This window comes from Lygodium microphyllum, chromosome 25 (assembly GCF_053477565.2).
Source record: "Lygodium microphyllum isolate KBCC chromosome 25, Lygodium_microphyllum_v1.1.10, whole genome shotgun sequence".
Lineage (NCBI taxonomy): Eukaryota > Viridiplantae > Streptophyta > Polypodiopsida > Schizaeales > Lygodiaceae > Lygodium > Lygodium microphyllum.
In genome coordinates, this window is record NC_141159.1 from 7012274 (window position 1) to 7039548 (window position 27275).

Here is a 27275-nt window from a genome sequence, read left to right on the forward strand (position 1 = left end):
ATCATTCCTCTCTACTTCTCTCTCTCTCTCATCTGTTTTCCTTCTCTCTCTTTCTTTTAAATTGAATCTTCTCTCTCTCTCCTTCTATCTTCCTCTTAAAGTGTGAAAATTTATGTGAAAAAGTTGTTAAAAATGTTTAAGTAAAAAGAAAGTTTAAATTAAAAAGTTTAATCTAATTGAGAGAGAGAGAGAGACAGAGAGAGAGAGAGCCTATGCCTTACACATGAGAAAGAAAGGGATGAGGGGGGAAGAATTTAATTAAAAAGGGAGGGGAAAAAAGAAAGGGAGAGATTATATGTGAGAGAAAGGGGAGGGGGTTTTAATTTAAAAAAGGAAAATAAGAGAGAGAGAGAGAGAGAGAGAGAGAGAGAGAGAGAGAGAGAGAGAGGCCCTACACATGAGAGGGGGGGAGGGGGAGAGCTTTTCCTTCTCTCTCTCTCTCTCTCTCTCTTTAATTTTATTTTTCCTCTCTCTATAATTCTCTCTTTGTGTTCATATTATCTCTTTTCCTTCTCTCTCTCTCTCTCTCAATTTTTTTCTTTCCTCCCTTTATAATTCTCTTTGTTCTCCCTCTCTCTCCTCTTATTTATCTTCTTCTCTCTCTATCTTTCTCTTGATTTTTTTTCTCCCTCCCCCCTCATTTTTTCTCTTCCTCTCTCTCTCTAAGTCAAAAACTATAAAAAAAGATTCAATAAAGATAAAACTATTCTCTTTTATCTTTTTTCCTCTCTCTTCTCTCTTTTCTTTCTCTTTTTTCTCTTTTAAAATTTATTATTCCTCTCTATAATTCTCACTCTCACACACACTCTCTTTTAAATTTTATATTTACTCTCTCTCTTCTTCTTCTTATTCCTCCCAAAGTGTAAGAAAACTTTGTCAAAAAACTTTTAAAAATATTTAATTAAATATTTTAATCTAATTGAGAGAAAGAAAGAGAGAGAGAGAGAGTTTTGATTTAAAAAGAAGTTTTAGTTAATTAAAAGAGAGAAAAAAGAGAGAGAGAAAGAAAAAGCTTAGGTCCTGCATATGAGAAAAAGAAAGGGAAAGGGGGAGAAATTTAATTAAAAAGAGGGTGGGGAAGAGAAAGGGAGAGAGTGGTATTAATTAAAAAAAAAGAGGTAAAAGAGAGAGAGAGAGAGAAAGAGAGCTTATGTCCTGCAATGAGAGCATAGGCTTTTAATTAAAATGGAGAAGGGAAAAGAAAATAAGAAATTACAGGTGAGAAAGAGGTTTTAAATTTTAATTTAAAAAAAGGTTCGAAAAAGTGGTAGATTCCAAATTCCCGAGCCCACAACCAAAATAAAATAGTAGTAAGATAATAGATAACAGACTAAAAACTCTCTCTCTCTTTTTCTCTCCGTCTCTCGGAGTATTACAATTCACGCACAAATAATTGGAGGGGACGTTCAATTCCATTCCTGATTATATCAATTTTGGTCGGACTTCCATTTTTTCTCAAGAAAGGAAAAGGATGGAGCAAGTACTGTTCGATCGATCGATCGATTCAGACGTTTTTCGCTCCTGACAGTCTCTTCTGTACTTTCGCGGTAAGCGTCGTCCTTCCTCCACTCTTCTGCTTGTTCTTCGTTTTCGATTATTGTGTACGACTGCGCTTTGACGCTATTTTGCGACAATGCTTCGACTTTGTAATTTTAATTCTAGCCTGCGAGTAAATAAAGTTTAGAGACCGAGTAGATTGATGTATGTTGGACATTTGCTGGCCATCCGATGGAGTATGCAAGCGACGACTCTGAGCATCTACAACATAAGACTTCTCGTCCTCCATAGGCATATCAAAAGAGAACGGACAATAGACTGATAGCACAAAGTCTGAAACTCTTCTCTTTGTGCAAATAGGGTATTCATGGTGCTGCGCAAGTTATCCAATTCATGTCCATTGATTGACCATACAAGGCTCTAAACCTTCTAAGTGTTTCAACGCATACCCTTCTGTCGCTTTGTGCCACATGAAGGCCTCTTTCGTTACCTCGTTGTGTTGGTCCCCCTCAGTGTTTGGCTGTGAGCATAATGCTCCAGACTCAAGGGTACATATTGTCTAATGAACTATATCCATTGTGTTAGGCCAAACTTTATTATTTCCTTCAACCCACTCCCATTCATTGTCATATGTGAGCTGAAATATCGCAGTTTTCATTTGGATCTGTTTTGCTACGTGAATGCTTTATTAATTGGTTAAAAGTAGCAAGACAAATATATCCGATGTGCAACCATAATGACTGCTTATGTTTTGAAGGATTAAGGATATTAGGGGTAAATCCTGAACATAGATGAGGGACTTGCAATTTCAGTATACGATGACTAGCTACAGCAACCCCCCTCAGCATGCAAAATAGTTCAGATGAGGGGAAAGTAGTGTCTTTGTCCCATAGTAGAGTTGACAAAGATGCATTATTATCATGCCCTAGCACCTTTGTGAATATGTTTGAACAATGCCTTGTTCCCAGAGAATGTGAATTCCACCCTCTATCTCTGCTGAAATCTTCTGTTCAGGTCTGCCCACAATCAATCAGCCCTTTCAATGCTGCTTTGATACCATGTCAGACTGCAGTGAATGTGGAAGTGTATGACTGGGAACACATGAGAGAGAGAGAGAGAGAGAGAGAGAGAGAGAGAGAGAGAGAGAGAGAGAGAGTTTGTAGAGCATAGAAGTTCGCAGTAGATGAATGTTGAAATGAAGAAGGTAGATTTGTACATGGGCTGTTGAATGTATCTCCGTGAGGTGATCTCTCTCTCCACTGAAAACCAAGTAAATGATGACCAAGGCAGTGCCTATAAATAGCCAAGAAAAATACACACAAAATAATTAGGTCGGCTAGTTAAAAATTGGCTGGTTGCTGCCCAAAAAGCAATTGCTGAATAAAATTATGTATAAAATGCCGCGCAATAAATGTGGCTGGCCATGGCATCTTGCACTACCTGTCTGGCCTGCTCAACTGCCTGGAAATGCTGGAAATGACATGTAGACTGCATAGAACTGTCTGGACTCTGAGCTGAAAATAGAAAATGCATGCTGACAATACTAACTGGACAATATGCTTCTCTAGGGGATGAATAAGTCTCTAACAGGGGATTCCCAGATTCAGAAAGGCCACTTTTCCAGGTGACAAGATGTTCGTGGTATGGCTTGGTAGGCAGGAGGATACAATTGTTAGCAGCCGTGTGTCTTGCACATTCAAAAGTGCCAATGTCTGTCCAGGGGATGAATAAATCTCCAACAGGGGATTCCCAGATTCAAAAGGCCACTTTTCCAAGCAATGAGATGTTGATGGTATGGCTTGGCAAGTAGGAGGATACAACTGTTAGTAGTCATGCGTGGCTTGCTCATCATCTCTTGCTTGTGACCCTAAGTTTGAGTTAGATAGGGACATTAGGAGCTTTGGTATTTTGTCTCTCATGTGTTTTGACAACGGAGGCAACTCTTTTTAGAGTATGCATTTCTTTTCTAGTTGGTTTTAGGTGCATACACATTGGCTGAGGTTTATTTTCCAGCATGTACACTTCTTTTTCAATGGTTTGGACTGTGTTCACATTGGCCAGTATGAGGTGATCAGCGTTTTATATTTTCACCAGCATTTATTGCATTGAATAATGTAGGTTGGCTAGCATTAGATGCCTGGCTTGATGCTGCTCGGCCAGTTTTTTCAGCCCTTTGCTAAATAAAGTTGGGTGATTGGCTGCTGCCACACATTTGCAAGTTATCTTTTGCAGGTTTCAGCACACTCCGATAGTCAAGGATTCTCCTCTATCTTTTGGGGCTGCCGTTTGTCATCAGCCTGATAGGGTGCCCTCACTAACACTTTGGACTACATGCAAGGACTGATCAGTTCATCTTGTATTCGCAGGTTATCTTTTGCAGGTTTTAGCACTTTTTTTAGGGATTCTTCTTCATCTTCTGATGATGCCTCAGTCATCAATTTGATTTGGCACCCTCACTAATGCCTTAGGTTACGTGCAGGGACTGATCAATCCATCTTGTATCTAGCATTCTTTTGGAGCTCAATGCAGATTTTCTTCTTTTTCATTCTCTTCTATCATCGCAGTCTTTCTTTTCCCTTCTCTCTCCATGTTGGTGTTTCCTCTTCTATTGCACACTCTCACATGGTAGCATTGCCAAAGTGAGGACTTTGAGGCTCTACAAAGAGATGACTACACTCAACTTGCTGTTTGGAGTAGATTTGTTGCGAAGTATGCAGATTTTTTGCCTTGTTCTAGCCTTCTAGGAAGTGTGCAGGCATCTACTTGTCTTTGCAAGTTGTAGCTGATTTTCCCTCTATTTGAGTAGCACAACACCAAAATGCAAGAGTTTTTCGTGTGTATAGGTCTATTAGAAGAGTTATGGAGCAATGGCTTGATAGTTTTGATGACTCAGATGCGGAGGTTGTCCAGTGTTCCTTTAGTAGGCAGTCCCATTAGTGAGAACGTTGTGAAGAGCAATGTGAAGGTCGACATTTAGAGTCTTGTTTTAAATTTGATAAATTGAGAAGATTGGTGCCCCATTCTCCTACCACTACTTCTCTATATGTTTTTCATAGGGTCTGTACTAGAGGTCCTTTCCTTGTCGTGATGGCATCTTCTGTTTAGGTATCCATGCTTCCTTCTCTCCCCAAAGATGATTGACTTGATGGCGCAAATTGTGAAGAAAACTACTAGGGTTTGCATTAAGGAAACACAGAGTGTACGATCATGACAGAAACACAAAGAGACAGACACAGACACAGAGAGCAAAACTCAAACCCTAAACGCAAAATTCAAAACTTAAACACAGAAACTCAAACACAAACAGAAGAAGGGAGAGAGAGAACATAACTCTGAAGTAAATGAATGCTGTAAATGAACGTAAGAGTGTATAGTCTACTCAAGAGCAGAGCAATGTCGGAGAGTGACATCCACCGAAGATGGATCCCAAGTCTGTAATCACTAGTCAGAGTGCGAAGAGAGAGAAAACTACAAAATGCTGCCAGTAGGGGCTGCTAGAGACAGAGGAGACAACTACAGAAGGGAGAGATGATGCCAGGCGACTCCAAGAAGGTGCAAACGCAAGTTGTAGGATGTCATTTGATGGTGGAGATGTTGGCGATGGCAGCTGGAGGCCAAACGTAGCTTGGGAGATGGCGCCAGACAGTGGGCGATGCTGGGAATAAAGGGCCATCGTGCCTTTTATATGTGCATGGGTGTGAACACACCCTTAGCACATTATACTTTCATACATATATCTATCTAAAACCTAAAGTGGTACACTCGTCATTGTACCGAAAAACGTGTTCACTCTCTACTTTGCTCACTTGCACTCTCTCTGTCTCTCTCTCAAAGCATAAGGTTTGTCTACCTCTATCTTTGTGCCTGATTGATTCCTTCAAACTGGTATCAGAGCGTAAGGTGCTGAGCATGCTGAGTACGATCGCCAGTCAAGCTGAGGCAGTCGTGAGCTGCAGAAAGTGGACAAGCCGTGGAGAGTGTGCACTTCGCCCCTAGCGTGGAGTGGCGGGAACTAGCATGTTTGCAGTATCGCAGCGTGACGTGACGGTAGTGGGCAGCAGTCAACATGTGGCGGAACGGTAGACGCGCTGCCTAGAGGTGGCAGTGAGGCCACTCGTCATCGGGCAAGCGTGGCATGACCGGACTAGCAGGATGGGCCTGATGGGGCGCGCGATGCTAGCGGGCAAGGACAGATCTGACGAGCGCGCGATGGGGAGGCCTGACAGGTCAACGGACCCGTCATTCGAAACATTTTTTTTCAAAAAAAATCTTTTTCTCAAACTCCTTCCCCTAATAGGGGTTTGCATGTGCAAGCACAAAACATCAATTTTGTGCAATTTTGGCCTAGAAAGTCGGGGCTTTGCCAGATTGAGCACTGTTCATGGAAAATTGAGACATCTGCATCGGAATTGCAGATGTTGTGCGCATTTGAATTGGGGATTTCGCCAAAATTGTTGAAATTTTGCTCATCTGAGTAAAATTTCTCAACATTCAGCCTAAAAATTTGGGGCTTTTTCCAGATTTGGGAAATTTGATGCAGGACAAGCAAATTGCAGGAATTTGATGCAGGACAAGCAAATTGCAGGAATTTGTGACATTTTGTCCTCGACATTTGGGGCTTTTCATGTACATGCACAAATTGGGCTGAAATTAACCCAATTTCTCGACATTGAGGCACATTGGACCCTGTGCAATTTGGGGCTTTTGCAATTTGGGCAAAATTTGTGCAGCATTTGGTCATTTTATGTACATGCAGATTGAATTCCGCGCAATTTGGACATCAACACTTGGTGAAATTTGGGGGTTTTGCTGAAATTGCTTTATTTTGGCAAAATTGGACAGTCCTATGCATGACAGAGGAAATGTAGATGTGTGTTTGACGCTTTTGAGCACAAAATTTTGGGACTTTTGACCGTTCGTGTCAAATTTTATACCCGTGGGTACACGTACAACAGAAATTGCAGCTAAAATCTTGGGATTTCTCATGTAATGTGATGCACGTGCCCTTTGGAACAGCTACATCAGTTGAATAATGCTGTGGCACTTGGTTTGGTACTTCTGAAAACTGAATTACAGATCTGAAATCTGTTCTTCTGCGTGGTCATTTATTGCTGATTGGTACTTGTTTGTACCTTGGTCACTTGGGTGACAATTTGGGCCTGCATTTACTGGTTTTTTGGTCACTTTTGAGCTGAAAACCATGGCTGGCAGCAATGATAGCAGTAATTTGATGCATATAGAGAAGCTTGAAGGCGCACATAATTTTGCAGTGTGGCAAAAACAATGCTACAATATCCTGTTACAAAAGAAGCAGGCAAAGTCGATTAAAACTAAAGGGGCAAAGCCTGTGGACATGGATCAGGACGATTGGGATGAGTTGAATGAGCTTGCACGCTCAACCATAGAGCTATCGATTTCTGATGCCTTGCTCTTCAACATTGAAGGTTTGGATTCTGCATATGCTATATGGACAAGATTGGAAGAACTGTATGCACAGAAGAGCGCTGCAAGTAAAGTGTATTGGCTGAAAAAGCTTATGGATTTACGTATGAAAGAAGGTACAGCAATGTCTACTCACTTGAGTGAGTTTAACTCCATTTTCAGCCAGTTGGTTGCCTTGAAGTTCATGATTGATGAGGAATTTAAGGCTACTTTTTTGCTTTGCACTCTACTAGAGAGTTGGGATACATTCAGGATTGCTATGAGCAATTCTAATGTGATCCTTTTGTATGCTGATGTAGAGAGTGGTCTACTTATGGAAGAGATGAATCGGCAGAACAATGCATCCAGTAAGTCTTCCAGTGCTTTGCATACCAGGGGCAGATCACATCAAAAGGGCAAATATGATGGCAAGGGACGTAGTAAATCACGTGGAAAAGATGTTGAATGCCATCATTGTGGCAAGAAGGGTCACTTTAAACGTGACTGCACAAATGGAAGAAAGAAAAAGGAAAATGCAAGAAGACAGATTATTGCAAGGATGAGAAGAAGGACAGTTAGCCTAAGAAAAGCAGTGTAAAAATTGAAGAGGTGAATGTAGTCACTTATGGCAGTGACAATGGGAGTGATGTACTCTTTGTCTCTTCACATTTTGGTGCATATGCTCTATTTGCAGATACAGATGATGACATGCATACTTGGATTCTTGATTCAGGTGTTTCCTTTCATGTCACCCCTCATCGTGAGTGGTTTTCTGCATATATGTGTAGGAACAGGCAGGATAGCAAGCTGTTAATGCTGATTTGCAGGCTGAAATGCCAGGACAGCATGCTAAAAATGGAAATTTGCAGGAACAGTCGGCAAACAATGACCATTGGGTTAGGAGATCGTCTAGGGCTACTAGACAACCTGACATATTTGTTCCTGGTGCAATTAATGTGGCTGAGTATGTCATGTTGACAGACTTTGATGAACCGTTTTGCTTCAAGGAAGCAATGGACAGACAGGACATCAAGAAATGGTATAAAGCCATGCTGTCAGAAATGGAATCTCTTGACAAAAATGGCACTTGCAGTTGCCTAAAGGGCAGAAAACCCTTCCATGCAAATGGGTTTACAAAATGAAAGTCACTTCTGGTTCCTCACCAAAGTACAAAGCAAGATTTGTTGCAAAGGGGTACAAATAGGAGCATGGAATTGACTTTGATGAGATTTTCTCTCCTGTAGTCAATATGACTACATTGAGAACCATTTTGGGCTTGGCTGCAGTTGAGGATATGGAGCTCATACAGATGGATGTAAAGACTGCGTTTTTACATGGTGATCTGCATGAAGACATATATACGCAGCAGCTTGAAGGGTTTGTTGAAAAAGGGAAATAACAAATGGTATGTAAACTCAAAAGGAGTTTGTATGGGCTGAAACAAGCACCAAGAGAATGGTATCATAAGTTTGATACATTCATGTAGTCCCAAGGCTTTCATAGAAGTCAAGCGAATCACTACTTGTACACCAAGAAGGAAGCAGATGGCAGCCTGATTATCTTGGTTCTGTATGTTGATGACATGCTGATTGTTGGTTGGGATACTCATGCCTTGGATTCATTGAAGCAAAGTCTTCATGGCAGCTTTGACATGAAGGATCTGGGTGATGCAAATCACATTCTTGGTATGCGAATACTCAGAGATAGATCTAAAGGTTTACTCTATCTATCTCAGCAGGAGTATATCTCCAAAGTTTTGCAACGTTTCAATATGGAGGGGGGGAAAATAATTGGGGTTCCATTGCCTCCATATGTGAAACTCAGTGCAGAGGATAGCCCTACATCTGATGATGAGAATGCTGAAATGGCCAAGATACCATATGCTTCAGCTGTTGGCAATTTGATGTATGCTATGGTTGCTACACATCCTGACATCGCTTTTGCAGTGGGAGTGGTTATACAGATACATGGCAACCCTTGGCAAGAAGGATTGGGATGTAGTGAAAGGTATTATGAGATACCTTAAAGGCACAAAGGAGTTGTGCATCTACTTTGGAAAGCAGAAAGCATCTGTTGTTGGCTTTACGAATGCAGACTATGCTGGTCATGCGGACTGTAGGAAGTCCACTTCTGGGTATGTGTTTACTTTCACAGGAGGAGCGGTCTCTTGGATCTCCAGGCTACAAAAGTGTGTTGCATTGTCTACTACAAAGGCAGAGTATGTAGCTGCCAGTGAAGTATGCAAGGAGGCTTTATGGCTTTCATGTCTGGTGGGAGAGCTTGGCATCACAGAGTCACCTGTTCTCCATTGTGATAGTTAGAGTGCTATCATGCTAGCACGAAATCTTGTCTTTCATGCAAAGACAAAGCACATACAGTTGAAATATCACTTCATTAGAGATGTACTTGACAGCAAGAGCATTGAGCTTGTCAAAGTGCATACAGATGATAATCCTGTAGACCTTCTCACGAAGCGTCTTCCAGCAGAGCGGTTTGCTCATTGCCGACATATGATGGGAGTTGGATAGATATATTTATTTCAGCTTTGTACATACTTAGACTTAGCTGATTCTTTTCTCCTCTTAAGGCACATAGCCTTTAGGTGGGAGGTTGTTGGGAACAAAGGGCCATCATGCCTTTTATATATGCACGGGTGTGAACACACCCTTAGCACATTGTACTTTCATATATATATCTATTTAAAACCTAAAGTGGTACACTCGTACCAAAAAACGTGTTCACTCTCTACTCTGCTCACTCGCACATTGTCTCTCTCTCAGAGCGTAAGATCTGTCTACCTCTATCTCTGTGCCTGATACCAGTTATTGGGAAGAAAGGGCCATCGTGCCTTTTATATATGCACGGGTGTGAACACACCCTTAGCACATTGTACTTTTATACATGTATCTATCTAAAACCTAAAGTGGTACACTCGTCATTGTTCCGAAAATCGTGTTCACTCTCTACTTTGCTCACTAGCACTCTCTTTGTCTCTCTCTCAGAGCGTAAGGTCTGTCTACCTCTATCTCCGTGCTTGATCGATTCCTTCAGGCGACAACTGGAAGAAGGCGCAAGGGCATTGCGAGGCTGGAGGGAGAGGTGGCAGCAATCGCGAATGTTGGATAGCCACATGGAGGTAGAATTGATGGCTGCAATCTGCACTGGAGAGTATGAAACCTGCACAAACGGATTGAGGCTGAATGGGGGCATGCTGTCTATTTATGGATGTAGAAGGGTGCCCTAAAAATTAGGGTTTTTGGGAGACCATTGAAACTCTCTCGGACCACTTTCCTTTTTAGGGCTTTCATTAATTAAGTGTGTTTTGGGGCTGTTTAAGAATGCTAATCAGCTGAAAAGCGTGTTTTAGCTCAACACCCCCTCTCAGGCCCAAAGCCGAAAGGTTAGGCTAGCCACTGTGATGTTTATTGACCCCAAGACGTCTCATCCCAAAGTAGCCAAGGCATTGGACAAAGGGTGCACGTTGGTTGCCGAGTGACTTACGAGGACTACAGAGGTGATGGTTATCTTACCAACGGAATCCAAGTAGTCACCCTAGAGAGGATAGGGCATCGGACAAAGGGTGCACGTCGGCTGCCCAGTGGCCTACCAAGCCCTACAAAGGCAGATGGAACCACATTGTTTAATTTAAAAAAAAAAAGTGAGTTAAATTTTATGGGATGTAGCCAATTGAGTAGTACTGACCCAGAAGACGGGAGTAGGGAGGATACACCCAATACATCACAAAACAGTACAAGCTTACCCATCCACTCAGGGTGTCTATGATGAGGAAAAAGAGGTGATGAGGTATCCATGTGATGGAGGAGGATTGTGGTGTAGTAACAACAGTCACCGGAGGAAATAACTTAAGATCCGCTCAAGTGGTGTTCTATACAATGAGATGCAAAGTATGCTACATGCTGAAGAATGCTCATGTAGCAGGTGCCACTTGGACAGTGTCCCTCGTGGGGAAATTGTTCACTTGCCCAAGCGCCCTAGTACAAGGATGATGAAATCATGCAATGCAAAGGGTAAGGTACACAGGGGGAAGAAACCGATGTCGAAGACAAATGTAAAGAAATGCTTTAACACAAAAACATAAGCAGAAACTGTATGACAAAGCACAGACTGATAAAAGAACACAGTTAGGGTTAGAGTAACTCAGAGACAATGAACATAGTAAATAAATGAAGTGATATGACTATTGAATATACGATGCTCATGCAACAAACACACTACGCAATGAATGAATACTGTATCTCGAACTCCTATATCTCAAGGATCAAGGTAGGGATAATGAGTTGGAGAGTGTGTCGTACTTTGAACGAATCATGAATTGCAACAAGGCAGCCTCCGGATGTCAAACACTAGCAAACATAGCAATGAGAAGTTGAAGTTGATGCAGACAGCAATGAGGAGAGAGAAAGACTAAAAACATAGGCAGTAGGTGAGAGAAAGACTAAAAAGTAGGTAGTAGGTGAGAGGCAGGATAACCTGCAGGAGAGACAAAATTGCCAAACGCAAGCATAACAGCTTGGCGACAGCCTGTAGTAGCTGGCTCAGGGCTGTGATGATGTCGCAGGTTGTACGGTAGCAGGTCTGCGCAAGAATAGTAGTCGCATGGCTGGAATCAGCTCCAAACTGTGTGAAGAGGGCTGGAAATTAGGCGCCAACTGATTTAGACAGCAATGGACAGCTTCAACTGAGATATCCTCCTTGAATGGGGTGTGGGCAGCAAGTTGAAACACTTGAAATTTGCAAAAACGAGATTGTGGGCTGAATGGAGGGCGGCATACGTATTTATAGAAAGTTTGGGCTCTCCCAAGTGGGTTTGTGCTTATGGGACACAAAAACTCTCTAGGATCGTGTTTCTTTTAAATAAACAAGGTTTCTTTTTTAATTAAGTATGTTTGGGGCTGTTTAAGTAAAGCTAATGCATTTTTAGCTCAACAACAAAGTGCTAAAGCTTGTAGAATACCAAGAAGGATAGGAATCCCCTCTTAACTGGGATGTAGATGCCGAAGAAGGAAGAGGAGCTTGATGTTGGTCTTTGTATGGTGTCGAGAACCATAAGGAATGAAAGAAGATGAAGTAGATAAAGTAGATGAAGCACCTCGTTGGAAGAGCAAGGTAGAAGTCACTGCTATGATAGCATCGAGAGAGATGTTGCACAAGTCGTCTCGGGAGGGGAAACCGCCATGCTAGAAGAAGAGCAAGCACTCCTAGGATGATGAAACCATAAAAGGAACGGTGCACATCGCCACGTTTTTAGCCCAGGTAGGACCAAAACAATGTGCAAGTTAGCCCTACATTGAAAGACAAAACCTTGCAAAAGAGATGAGAATCTGCAAACACAGAGGTTAGAGGTGAGATGCTCCAAAGCAAAACATAACAGAAAGAAAATCTAACTCAAAATAAATGCAATGAATGTGTATGTGTGTGAGTAAATGCAGCGGAAGACAAAAGAATGGAAAAACTAAGGATAATGAATCCTATGGGCCCGACTCTAAGAGTGTGAAAAATGAATGTTAGACTGACCTTGGGTATCTGAAAGGACCTAAAGACATGCTAGTCTAAGAAGGTGGCCACCATCGTGTACGTCCAATAGCAGGGCTCTGCCAAGGGAACGCCCTGACGAGGTGAGGAAGGTAAGATGGATGCATGAAGTGCAACGGGATTGGAACTTGCAGACCAATCAGCCAGTCCCTCAAGGGTAGTAAAAGAGATGGGCTGTTGAGGCTGTACTCGAGTGACATGTCCAGTAGCAACAACGGGTGCTGAAGGAGCAAATGAAGCAGGAGCAGAAGGCGTAGCCCCACTGGACTGTGCAGTTGCAGCAGTCTGCTGATGCATTTTAGGTTGAAGACCTTAGGCCTTGGAGCGACACTCCTTGTCCACATGGCCTGCTCTTTGGCAGTGTGTGCAAAACCAATTTTTCTTAGGGAGTTGTTGCTTGATAGGTCTAGATTCTTTGGTTCCATCTGAGGAAGAGGAGTCACCCTTTGATCGGCTTGCCTTCGCATCTTGTGAGTTCTTGCCACTGGTGGTTTTCCCTTCCGAAGAAGAGACAACCAACCCCCTCTGCTCTGAATAAGGCTGTGATGAGAATTTCTTGTGGACTTGATCATGCAACCTCGCGTAATGCAAGAACTGGCACTCAAACTTGTAGAAGGTCGGCAATCGAGGTTGGGAGATGATGTGTTGAATGAAATTGAAGTACTCTTCGGGCAACTTATTCAAGAAGAATGTAACCTGATCGTCATCTGACTTTGGAGAGCCAGTAGTGGCGAACTCGGCAAGTAACTGCCTATATTTAGCCAGCTTGACTTTCAGATCATCCCCTTCCTTAATAGAGAACTCTTGAAGCTCAAAGTCGAGATTGATGAGCCAAGAACGATCGCAAGCCGCATAGCAGTTGAGAAGGTGACTCCAACGCTCTGACGCGGGTGAGAATTGCTGCAACTGAGAGTAAAACTCAGGAATCAATCCTTGCATCGACTCAACATTGGCTGTGGCATTGCGGGCTCTCCATTGATGGATGTAGTCAGAGTGAGCTAGTCGAAGGTCCGGCATAGGCACTAGACCAATGACGAGGTCCCATAGACCTTGAGACTCAAGCACTTGTTGCATGAAATTCGACCAAGTGGTGAAGCTTGACCCATTAAAACGCATCTTATCTGTGAAGGCATTCTTGGCCGTTGCAACGGGAGTGGTAGTGCTCAGAGATGGATAGTGTGAAAAAGTGTAGTGTGGGTAGGATGGGGGAGTGGAGTACACTTAGGAAAGGACCCTGAAGTGCCCACCAGGCATGCGGGTAGTGTGCAAGGTGGATCCATAGGTATGGATGGGCTGGCTAGGCATGGGCATGGTAGCCACATGAGTAAGCTAAGGAGGTGGGATGGGAACATGGGGAAATCCCTGCGTAGGTGTAACCCAAGGAGAGTGTGAAGACTCACCAAAAGCTGAGGATGGAAACCCTTGCATTTGAGTGGTCATGTGAGATGTGAAGTTGGGGATAGTGAGGGGGATGCCCATCACAGTCGTCCCAGGAGCTATGGGTGTGCTCATTTGCTGAAAGGTGAGAGGCACTATGTTAAAGGGTGGCATTCCCCCTAATGAAGTACCATGCTGCAAAGAGGTAGAGAATGGGGTAGAGAAGGAGAAGGTGTTGGGAGCAGAGATGGAAGATCCAACTCCTAGGGTGTGTGATGCAGATGTGGGGTGTAATCCAAGGTTTTGGAAAGATGATGAGAGGTGTGATATAGAAGAGGGTGGGATGGGAGGGAAGTGAGAAGTATGTGTGACATGCTCAAATGAAGCGAAGCTATAGATGTACTTGAGTTCCGTATGCAAAGCCATCTGGATCATGCACCTCAAAAGAAGAAACAAGCGAGGGTTTTGATTCATACAACTCAAAAGGATTGTACAAACCTGACATTGCACCTGGCTGAGATGATGAAGATGGATCGCCGGACGTTCCGCATGCCGTATGTCCTCCATGATCGGAGAGGTGGCTAGCCTCACCAACTGGTCCGAATGTGGTAGCAAAACTGGTAGGAGAGGTGTAAACATCACCGTGCTTGTTGCGATAGTACTCCTCAAAGTCATCCTCTGTCATGTTAGTGAAATTTGGAATAGGAGTAGAAAGAGAAGGTGAAGGTGGAAGTGGAGTGTCGTCCTCCTCACCGAGTTCATAATGCCGTCTCACGGCCTCCAGTGATGGAGAAGCCTGATAGGACATCATAGGAATTGGAGAAGGTGTCTAGGACATTGTGATTCGGTTACGATTCATAGTGTATGCCTCATGCAAAGACTAGCTCTCCACAATATCCGCAAGATACCCTTTACAAGAGCACCAGCTCTGATACCATGTGAAGAAAACTGCTAGGGTTTGCACTGAGGAAACGTAGAGTGTACGACCGCGACAGAAACACAAAGAGATAGATATAGACATAGAGAGCAAAAATGCAAAACTCAAAACTCAAACCCTAAACGCAAAACTCAAAACTCAAACACAAACAGAAGAAGGGAGGGAGAGAACACAACTCTGAAGTGAATGAATGCTGTAAATGAATGTAAGAGTGTACAGTGTGCTCAAGGGCAAAGTAATGTCGGAGAGTGACATCCATCGAAGACGGATCCCAAGTCTGTAATCACTAGTCGAAGTGTGAAGAGAGAGAAAACTGCGAAATGCTGACACTAGGGGCTGCCAGAGATAGAGGTGACAGTTGTGTAGAAGGGAGAGATGATGCCAGGCTGCTCCAGGAAGGTGCAAACACAAGCTGTAGGATGTCGCCTGATGGTGGAGATGTTGGTGATGGCAGATAGAGGCCAAATGCAGCGTGGGAGATGGTGCCGGACAGTGGGCGACAGCTGGAAGAAGGCTCCAGGGCATTGTGAGGCTGGAGGGAGAGGTGGCAATAGTCGCGAAGGCTGGACAGCCACGTTGAGGTAGATTGATGGCTGCAATCTGCACTGGAGTGTGTGAAACCTGCACAGACAGATTGAGGCTGAATGGGGGCAGCCTGTCTATTTATAGATGTAGAAGGGTGCCTGAAAAATTAGGGTTTTTGGGAGACCATTGAAACTCTCTCGGACCGCTCTCCTTTTTAGGGTTTTTCATTAATTAAGCGTGTTTTGGGGCTGTTTAAGAATGTTAATCAGCTGAAAAGCTCACTTTAGCTCAACACAAACTACTCCCTTTGGTCGTGCAAAGTGGAGTGTATCCTTGACACCTTCGACTTGTGGAAGTTCTATTACTACCCCAATCCCTTGTCTAGTAGAGGATCCCTATAATGGTTCTACGATGGACCAAGCAGCCCTTTGGAATTGGCTCAACTCTAGAGCACAATCGTTTTTCTCCATGAGTTTGCAGGATTCTTTGTGCATATGTGCATACTTTAGAGTGCAATGGATGTGTAGACGAAGCTCTTTTCTCTCTATCATCAGAAAAGATTTGCCCATCGCATCACCATAGAAACGAAACTCTTGATGCTTTCTATTGACGACTCCCCTTCTATACAGGATCACATTAACAAGATGGAGGACATGCGAGATGAGCCCTTAGCATGATGATTTCATTGGAGGACATGGGAATGAAACTCATTACTTAATTGCCATCTCCCAAGTATGATGTCTTCTACACCAGCTTGCATATCTCCAAGGTTTGGGGGACTTTTCTATGAGCAGCTAGCTTTGCTTATTTTGGAGCATGAAGAAAATTTTGGTACTATCGGATTGAGCCTTACTAAGGCTTTTACTATAGGTTTGAGGGGGGAAACAAGAATGACAAAAATGCCAAGAACAAAAAGAAGAAGCATGTTAAACATTTGGGGTCTTTCTCAGGCTTTGATAGAGTTTCAGAGAAGCCTACGTGGCCACATTGTGGGAAGGGTACCCATACAAAGGAGAAGCGTTAGACAAAATACCTTTACATTTGTCCGAAAGCAAAAGGAGCTAAAACATCTGAACCCTCCTCTACTTCGACACTATCTATTATACACAACTTTCACATCCATGAGATGGAGCCGATTTCTTCGTCGTCTATAGAAAGGCCTTGGCTCATTGACAACAGTGCTTTGAATCATATGACTCGTCGAGGAGATTTGTTGTAGGATCTATGTCCATTACAAGGTATAGTCACCATTGGTGACATTTGTTTGGTGCTGCCTATTAGTGGTGTTGGCACTTTGCCACTATTGCCTAATCATCCATCAAGCTTTGTTTCAGAAGTTCTATATGTTCCGCCGGACTTGGGGTCCCCACTCCTCAGTTCATGGCCTTATAGATTTGATACCCGAGTCGTCTTCATAGAGTAGACCATCTTTATTTAGGATCTTTCTGTTGTGCTAAGAAATGCACTTAGCTACTTAAACAGCCCCAAATCATGCTTATTTTAGGCTTATTTTAGCCAAAACCCTAAAACAGGGAGCAGATTGAGAAAGTTAAGTGGGAGAGGATTGTAAACGCCCCGAACAACGTAGTATGCTTAACAATTATGATATTCGCTTGTTTTCGAGATTTAATATAAAAGAGAATGAACACTTAAAGCTGAAAATGAAAATTGCTCACAAAATTACAGCCATGAAAATGTAAAAGTAATGGAGACAAAATTGAGGGTTGAAGATGGGCAACCCCCCCCCCCCCCCTCGAAGGAATGTATTTCTGCTCAACCCAAGTCCCTTAGGGAAGAGCTCAGTTACAATCAACCTGAGAGTGAGAAGAAGTAATTCTCACTCTCACAAGATCATGCAAAGATGTACAAACACATGCATTATCTATTATGCAATGATAAGAATTGATTTCTTTACAATATGAGAGAAGAAAAAGGGAAATTCAGCCTTTCTCCATCGTTGATCAGCAGTACATGGATAGGGCTTACTTCTTGTAGCTAAAATGGAAGAAAGAGCTCGAGAAGGAGGTGCTGTAATGAATTTACAGGCTTGCTGTCTTATAAAAAAAAAACAGTGATAGAAGAGGGAATATGGAGGAATTTGATAATGGAGAAGTGGGGGATGATGATGGGGATGGATGGGGCCAGTTTCTGGCTATCTGTGGGTGCTGTTCATGAGTTTACAGCAAAGAAAAATGATGATGAATGAAGAAAAACGAGCTCTTATTTATAGGAGAGGGGAGAGCTAGTACAAAAGGGGAAAGTGGAGTAGCACAAGATAAGTGTCCGACCACATGTCATGAGATGTGACAAGTGGTGGGACACTTGGAAACTTGTGTGACAAGTGTCTTGACACTTGTCTCTTCTCTATGGCCTTCCTTTTTGGGTTGAATACTGTCAAGAATAGAAACAACCAAATTTAGTAAGCACAGTCAGAGTACAGAACTTACTATTTTTAGAATGACATCCCTATTTTTTAGGACTAGCATTTTTAGGCTAATTCGAGGCTCCTAAAATTTAGGGACCTCCTAAAATTTAGGGATCTCCTAAAATTTAGGGACCCCCCCAATATGGGTATCATATGAAAGCTTTTTCCATGTACATCGCAAAAATGGTATCCGAATCTTCATGTGACTTTCCTATGCAAAGAAATGTGCATTTCAAGCTTTCAGCCCACACATGCACATTATACAAGCATTTCATGATCATGCCATCTTGTTGATTGTAACTGTCTGTTCTGGTGGATCTAGCCCACACTTCAAGGCATCAATCCTTTCTGTGTGCGAGTCTAACCCTGATATGCGTGAGTTCTAGTCACAGGCGCCCAATCGGGTCATATAGGTGGAAGTGTGAACTATCTTTTCTCTAACCCACCGCGTGGGTCCACCATAACCTGTGACCACTCATCAGTGGCCAGCTCCAATGCACTTTTCTTTATATCTAATTAGTGCAAAGAAAATAAATTTAATAAATCATTATATAGACAAATTAATGAAAAAGGATACAAATTCTGTTTCTATAGAGTTGTGACAGCCCTCTGGCTTTTATTCAGCTGTCCTCAGCTGAAAAGCTTCTTGATATTGCTGTAGAATATTTGGGTAATCCTTCATGAATTTTTCATCTACCCACTGTGCATCTGTTGTGGGTAGATTCTTGAATTTTAGTAAGAATTTTCGTGTCACAAGGCCACTTCTCGTGGTTCGATCCTTGAGAAACAAAATCTTTTCAAGTTCCAAGAGTTGCTCTGTTTCTTCAACTTCTGGGGGATCTTCAGTAATGGGTTCCTTTGGTTCTGGTCCTATGTAAGGTTTTAGCAAACTTATATGAAAAGCATTGTGTATTTTCCAATGAGTAGGAAGCTCAAGTCGATAAGAAACTTCATTTATTTTCTCAATCACTTTGAAGGGTCCAAAGTATCTACTGGAGAGCTTTGGAAAAGATGAATTTTGACCAGAACCTTGTTTGAGCCTGCTTTTATCAAACTTTAGCAAGACATATTGACCTTTTTCAAAAGCCAAATGTCTTCTTCGTTTATCTGCTTGCTTCTTTTGTCGCTCTTGGGCCACTTTGATAGTGGCTCGAACTTGATCCATTGTTGTTTTTAAATCTGAAGCAAACTCATCAGCAGCAAAAATCTTATCTTTAGTGCGAATAATTGGAGGAGGAATCACTTTACCCTGTACTATTTCATTTGGAGCTTTCCCTGTGGATGAGTACACTGTATTGTTGTAAGCAAACTCCAATAATGGAAGATATTTCTCCCATTGTGACTTATGTTCACTAACATAAGCTTTCAACATATCCAAAAGAGTGAGATTCATCACCTCTGTTTGGCCGTCAGTTTGAGGATGAAAAGCTGAAGAGAACTTTAAAGTGGTTCCCAAATTCTCAAATAAAGCATGCCAAAAGTTACTTGTGAATTTGGAGTCTCTATCTGAAATGATCTCAGAAGGCATACCATGTAATCTGAAGATATGTTGAATGAAAAGTCTTGCAGCTTGTGCGGATTTCAATGTTTTATGACATGGAATAAAATGTGATTGTTTGCTTAATCTATCAATTATGACCCAAATCATATCATGACCTTGAGGTGTTCTTGGAATACCTGAGATGAAATCCATTGTGATAGATTCCCATGGATCTTTGGGCACTGGAAGAGGTTGTAACAATCCTGGAATCTTCTGCCTATCATATTTGGATTTTTGGCATACCAGACAAGCCTCAATGAAGTTATGTGTATCTTTTCGTAATGTTGGCCAATAAAAGTAGCGCTCAATTGCACTTAGAGTGGCTGCCTTCCCTCTATGCCCTGCATAAGGGGGTTCATGACTTTCTTTAAGCACCTTTTGTCGAACAGGAAGAGTGACACAAAGGCGATTGTTCATGAGAAGGTAACCGTCTTTGATGGAATAATCTGGATGAGAATCTCCTTGCTGTAAATTTGACCAAATTGCTGCAAAATCAGTATCTTCATCATAAGTATTCTTCATCGTTTGAAAATCTTCATGATGAGCCACTGTAATAGTTGCAATGCGAGGCACTCTAGAATGTGCATCAGCAACTACATTTTGTTTCCCTGGAGTGTACATAATTTGAAAATGAAACATAGACAAGAAATTTTCCCATCTTGCATGTTTCTCCTGCAAATGCTTTTGAGTCTTGAAATACTTCAAGCTTTGATGATCGGTTTTAATAAGGAATTCATGCTTTAAAGATATGTTTCGGAGACATCTGATGAAAAAGGATTCAAATTCTGTTTCTATAGAGTTGTGACAAGGATCTAGAAATCTAATTTTCTATAAATTGACGACCAGCCCTCTACTCTTTCGCAATCTCGTTTTTGCAGGTTTCAGGTGTTACCAGCTTGCTGCCCACACCCTGGTCACGGAGGACATCTCAGCCCTTGCTGTCTATCACTGTTCCCTATAGTCTGGCGCCTGTTTCTAGTCCTCCACACGCTGATTGTTGCTGTTTCTGCATGGCGACTGACTGCTGTTTATTTGCATTGCTATCATACAGCCTGCCACGCTAGCAAACTGCTGCGTTTGCAAGCTCCAGCTGCCGCCCTGACAGTTTTCTCTCTCCTTCTGCAGTCGCTACAGTATTTCTCTCTCCTGCAAGCTGACTTGCTTACGTTTTTAGTCTCTCTCCTATAGGCTGTCCTGCCAGCGTTTTCAGTCTTTCTCTCTTCTGCAGGCTCCGTTTTTAGTCTTTCTCTCTCCTGCAAGCTGCCTTGCTTGCGTTTTCAGTCTTTTTCTCTCCTGCAGGCTCCGTTTTTAGTCTTTCTCTCTCCTGCAGGCTGTCCTATTTGTGTTTTTAGTTTTTTTCCTCTCCTACAAGCTCCGTTTAGTCTTTCTCTCTTCTCACTGTTGTTTGTATTAGATCCAGCTTCTCACTGCTGTGTTTGTTGATGTTCGACATTCGGAGGTTGCCTTGCTACGATTCGGGATCCGTTCGGAGTACGACACACTCTCTAGCTCATTACCCCTACCCTGATCCTAGAGATACAAGAGTTCGAGGTTTAGTATTCATTCACTGCATAGTGTGTTTGCTGCATGAGCATCGTATTACTAGTAGTCGTATCATTTCATTTATTAACTGTGTTCATTGTCTCTGAGTTACCGTAAACCTAACCCTAACTGTGTTCTTTTTATCAGTCTGTGCTTTGTCGTACAGTTTCTGTTTATGTTTCTGTGTTATGGTATTTTTTCTTTACATGGTATCAGAGTTTGGTACTCTCTGAGAAACCTAGGCCTTTGATCTGAAAGCTCTTCGCAAGAAGCAAGAACAATAGTAGGTTCAAATGACTTCGAACACATCAATACCGATTCAGTCTCCAGATCAGTCTATGCTGAGAACCGAGCGAGAGTGGGCCGATCAGCTTGCTCCACAAAGTTCCGACATGGTGGGAGAAACATCTGAGTACATGGAAGAAAAGATAGACAAGCTGACCTCTGAGGAATATAAACTGATCATAGCCTATCGATAAAAGAAGATTGAGGAGCTCGATTGAAAGATTGCCCTTCAAGAAAAGCTTCTAAATGAAGGTATGTATGGATTTCACTCTTCAGATGTTGCGCATAAGTCTGATGATATTGCAGGGCCGTCGAGGCCTCCATTAGGGATGGGCCCCCCTCTTGGAGAGCAAGATCCGGAGTATGTTCCATTTTTTCAGACTCTTCCATCCTCTCCGGTGCAAGGTACTTTTGATTCGTCTTTTGTGCCTTCTTCTTTTACCTCTTCTGTTTTGCAATATACTGGTAGAGATCATGTGGAAGAAAGAGTCCAGTTTGTTGACTACGGAAAAGGTTCTCTTGAGGACCAATTCTTGTATGTTAACACACGTCGCGGAGATTATAAGAAAAAGCCAGGCAACTCTTCTTTTGTCCTTCCTTCTTTTCCGTCTACTTCACATAATCAGAATGAATTTGGTGTTTCTTTCACTTCATTACATGGTGTATCATCATCTTCACAGTTTCATTTTCAGTCTTTAAATGATAAAAATGAACAAAAAGAATCTGCACCTCATACATCTCACTTTCAAAACCCACCCATCCCACCACATTCTTCTGCTGCTTTACCACTTTCATTTACATTTCCATTTCAGACCCCTCATGTCGCACCGCACATCACACCGGGGGGTTATGGAAACATAGACACATCCTGTAGGACCTCATCCTTCCCTTAGCCGGGTGGTGTTCCACCTACCTCATACACACTTTCGGGATCATTGCAGCCTGGGTATCCCACTCAGTCTCTCCCGAGTGTGGATCAGTTGCCTCTACAGTTTGCCTCCATAGCATTGCCTAGTGGACCTTCTGGTCATAATGTTGTGTCTCAACTTTACTTTGGACAAGGCTACTGTGTCTCAGTTCCTTCACCTATACCGGCACCTTATGGAAACATTCATGTTCCAGTGCTTCCGCATCAATCGGCACTCATTGGACACTCACAGCCTACTCTTGCCTACCCGCCTCTTCCCCCTCCTTAATCTTATCAGACACTCTCACCTCCATCATCTTTTCCACTATCATCTTATTCCACCCATCCGGCATCTCATGGTTCTAGCTCATCTTTTGCCAAGAATGCATTTAATGACAAGACTCGTTTTAACGGGTCAAACTTTACTACTTGGTCGAATTTGTTGATGAGACATGTCCTTGATTCACAGAACCTATGGGATGTAGTGCAAGGGTTGGAACCCCAAACCGATCCCGCATTTGTTCCATACGAGGTCGTCCGCTCATGGAAGGCTAGGAATGCCTCCGCTATTGTCGAGGTGATGCATGGATTATTGCTAGAGTTTCATTCTCAGCTTTAGCATTTTGACTTAGCGTCAGAGCGATGGCCACACTTGACTGACCGCTATGTGGCTCGAGATAGGATCCGTCGTATTAATCTTGACCATGAGCTTCAACTTTTCAAAATCACTGACTGGGATGACTTGAAAGTCAAGTTGGCTGAGTATCGGCATCTCCTCGCTGAATTCTCCACTACGGGGACTCCCAAGTCCTCTGACGATCAGGTCATATTGTTCCTAAATAAACTCCCCAAGAAATACTTCAATTTTGTGGAAGGAATAGTTTCAAAGTCTACCATGTCTACATTCTATGAATTTGAGTGTCAGCTGTTGCGTTACGTATGGTTGTTCGATCAGTTTATATGAATTCCTCTTCAGAGGAGGCCCTTCTTGTTCATTCTCAGAAAGGGCAACAAGGGAAGGACAAACCAAACCAAACCTCCACTTAAAATCAAAATCAAACTCAAAAGCTAAATCAATCTAGGGATTCTCAAGGAAACTCCCAGTCACAACTCAAACCTGGGTGGCAGAATGTACTTAAAAAGAATAGGTATTGTCAACATTGTCAAAAGGCTGGTCATTTTGACGACGAGTGTTGATCAAAGGCATGAGGCACAGCACCAAAACCTAAGTCTCAGACCCCCGCTCCTCACTTGGGCAACCCCCAGCAGGGGAGGCAGGGTGATGGCAAGGGGCAGTTTAAAGGTCAGATTCACACTGCCACCGCACAGTCATCTCAGTCGACAACGTTCTCAACTCTAGAGGGCTTATCTGACTGGTCTGTAGAGGCCCATATCGTCTCCATAGAGACATCAGATGCAAGTCTCGTCCACATCTGTGAGTTGCCTCCTGACGAGGTTACTGTAGAGGCCCACACGTCACAGCCGAGCACTTCAGCTCCAGTTTGGATTGTGGACAGTGGAGCTACATATCACATGACTCCTATAGAGGACATTTTCCGTACCCCAGTCCCTGTAGCTGGGCGGGTTCGTGTAGGAAACAGCTTCTCGGTCAAGATTCACGCTCAAGGTTGCGTCAGTTTTGCCATTGACAAGGGTCCGGATCTGGCTTCGCTGGACAATGTATATTATGTCCCTCAACTTGGGGTGAACTTGTTATCTGTTCAGCAGCTTTGTCAGTTGGGGCAAGCAGTTTTCTTTACAGCGACCACAGTCGAGGTCCTTGACTCTCTTAACTAATTCAGTGATTGCTCGTGGTGAGGCACAGTCTAATGGCCCATATCACATGACACACTTTCTGACCGAGCCGACCGCTGAAGGCTCCGTGTTCCATAGCTTCTAGGCCTTAGCCACATCTCGGGAGCCTACGCACAATGAGCATCTTTGGCATTTTTGCTTAGGGCATCTTGGTTATGACTCACTTTATGAGTTGTCACGCCGTGATTTGGTTGAGGGTCTTCCACGCTTGTAGCTAGCTCGAGATGTCTGTAAGGCCTGTCAGCTCGGGAAGCAGTAGCATACCCCATTTCCTCAGCAGTCTACACATAGAGCCAAGGAGCCTCTTAGATTGATTCACGTTGATCTTTGTGGGCCGACATCCATTGCTGCTTTGAACGGCGCGTTGTACTTCTTTTTGATAGTGGATGATCATTCTTGATACATGTGGGTGTAGTTTCTCAAGCATAAGTCAGATGCTTTCACATATTTTTCTGCTTGGGTGCTGCTAGTTCATAACCAGATTGGTCGTCGTATTGGGTGCATGAGGAGTGATAGCAGTGGTGAGTTTATCTCCCATGAGTTTTCCGAGTTTCTATAGAAGCATGGCATTTCTTGCTAGCTCACCTCTACCAAGTCCCCCTCTCAGAATGGAGTCGTAGAGCGTAGGAATTGCACAGTCATGGAAATGGCATGCTCTACATTGTTCGCAGCAGAGCTTCCTGAGCGCCTTTGGGTCGAGGTTGTTAACACTTCGGTGTACATCCTTAACCGGTGCCCGAGTGCGGCTCTTCCTCAAAAGACCCCGTATGAGGCATTTTTTTGGCTCTCGGCCTGTTATTTCCCATTTCAGAGTCTTCGGGTGTCGTGTATACATACACACGCTTGATGACAAGATAGGTAAGCTTAATCCCCGAGCTAATCTTCTTATTTTTGTGGGACATTCCTTTGAAGTGAAAGCCTATCATTCTGTTGTAGGAAAACTTCTTTGGTTAATTCATACTAGGCCAGATTTAGCTTACTCAGTTAGCATACTCAGTCAGTATTTCACAGCACCTAGGATGTCACATTGGATTGCATGTCTTCGTGTGTTGCGTTATTTGGGGTGTACTTTTTCTTATGGCTTGACATATGGTTCTGGTTTATGTTTGCAGGGGTACATTGATTCTAATTGGGCAGGAGATCCTAACACCCGATGTTTCCATGGCGGCTACCTCTTTACCTTGGGCACGGCTCCCATTTCTTGGTCCAGTCGTAAGCAAGAGATGGTGGCGGCTTCTACGGCCGAGGCGGAGTACCGGGCTCTCTTCGATGGCACCACCACCGAGACCATCTATTTGAGGAGTTTTCTGGCGACACTTCATTTTCCATGTGACTCTTCCACAGTTGTCTATTGTGACAACTAGAGTGCCATTGCCCTTGCGGGCAATCCGATCATCACACCACGGACACGGTATGTGGGAGTCTACTTCCACTTTTCCAAAGAGCAGGTTGAGCTAGGTACCATTCGCCTAGAGTTTGTGCCTTTATTATATAATTTTGCAGATATCTTGGCCAAAGCGGTCAACCGGCCGGTTCTTCAGTACCTTCTATCCAGGATCGGCTTGGGTACACCCTCCTTTACTTCAGCTTGACGGGGAGAGGGTGCTTCCCTCTTGCTTTCCCTTCCAGTTTGAGAGGGGGCGACTCTTACTCTTCATCGTGACAGTGATGATGCTTACAGTTTTTTAGACATTACATTTACTTATTCTTTTGTATTGTATTATGGGCATTTGCAACTTCATCCGCACTATCAGGATGACCTGATTGTAAAAGGGCACTTGGACAAGTGAACTCTTCCCCTGCGAGGGCATTGTTTTAGTGGCACCGTTGCATAGCATATTGCATGAGCATGACATCTTGCATTTCCCTTTGCATTACCCTATGCATTGGCATTCTGTTTATATCAACATGCATCTGTGCACATTTATCTCTTTTCGGTCTTTTGGAGTAGTCGACTCTAGGATCCACCATATTTGAAGCATAACACATGGCAGTTCTCCTAAAGGCAGTTCTCCTAAAGGCAGTTTCCCTACCCTTGCTTGCTTGCTTACCTTGCTTGTCTTGCTTAGCCTAGTGTTTTTTTTGTCTCTCACATATTCAACACATGATTGGCACATACACTCACTTTTATTATCCTTAGGTACTTATCCTCATCAGTGAGAGCGATTGGCTTGCTAGTTTTGTGAATAACTTGGGTTTAAAACTCTCTTTATCTTTTCCTATCTGTCACTTAATCGGCCACTGCCCCTATCTTACTTATGTATTTTTAAAACACTTTTCAAAAAAAAAAGAAAAGAAAACAAAACAAACAAGTCCATTGTTGATTCCATCTGCCTTTGTAGGCCTTGGTAGGCCCTTGGGCAACTGACGAGCACCCTTGGTCCAATGCCCTGACCTATCTGGGGTGATCACTTGGGCTCCCTTGGTAAGATATCCATCGCCTTTGTAGTCTTGGTAGGCCACTGGGCAGCGGATGTGCACCTTTTGTTCAATGCCCTGGCTACTTTGGGGTGGGACGTCTTTTGGGGTAAATCAAAATTTAGGCTGGTCTACTTTTCTCGCTCTATTTTGGGCGTGAGAGGGGGTGTTGTGCTAAGAAATGCACTTAGCCACTTAAACAATCCCAAAACATGCTTATTTTAGGCTTATTTTAGCCAAAATCCTAAAATGGGGAGCAAATCGAGAAAGTTAAATGGGAGAGGATCTAGAACCCTAATTTTCTATAAATTGGCAGCCAACCCTCCACTCTTTCACAATCTCGTTTTTGCAAGTTGCAGGTGTTACCAGCTTGCTGCCCATACCCCGGTCACGGAGGACATCTCAACCCTTGCTGTCCATCACTGTTCCCTATAGTCTGGCACCTGTTTCCAGCCCTCCATACGCTGATTGCTATTGTTTCTGCTTGGCGACTGATTGCTGTTCATCTGCACTGCTGTCGTACAGCAATGCTTGCCATACCAGCAAACTGCTGCGTTTGCAGGCTCCAGCTGCCGCCTTGATAGTTTTCTCTCTTCTGTATGCAGTCGCTACAGTCTTTCTCTCTCCTGCAGGTTATCCTGCCTACGTTTTCAATCTTTCTCTCTTTTGCAGGCTGTCCTGCCAGCGTTTTCAGTCTTTCTCTCCTGCAGGCTCCGTTTTTAGTCTTTCTCTCTCCTACAGGCTTCGTTTTTAGTATTTCTCTCTCCTGCAAGCTGTCCTACTTGCGTTTTCAGTCTTTCTCTCTCCTGCAGGCTTCGTTTTTAGTCTTTGTCTCTCCTGTAGGCTGTCTTACCTACATTTTTAGTTTTTCTCTCCTGTAGGCCCCGTTTTTAGCCTTTCTCTCTCCTCATCGCTGTCTGCATCAGATCCAGCTTCTCATTGCTGTGTTTGCTGGTGTTCGATATCGGGAAGCTGCCTTGCTGCGATTCGGGATCCGTTCAGAGTACGACACACTCTCCAGCTCATTACCCCT

General features: G+C 43.3%; 1 protein-coding gene across 3 annotated transcripts in view; it reads left to right on the forward strand.

Moving 5' to 3' along the window:
• The first annotated feature begins 1355 nt into the window (after nucleotides 1–1355).
• Nucleotides 1356–27275, forward strand: part of LOC148013875 (alpha/beta-Hydrolases superfamily protein) — a 34251-nt gene continuing 8331 nt past the window's right edge. For 2 of the 3 annotated variants that reach the window (XM_087666416.1, XM_087666418.1), the window contains exon 1: nucleotides 1356–1547. The gene's annotated coding sequence lies outside the window, so the exon portion shown is untranslated. Of the gene's footprint in view, nucleotides 1548–24936; nucleotides 25283–27275 lie in introns of all 3 variants that reach the window. The other variant, XM_087666417.1, reaches the window with a different exon arrangement.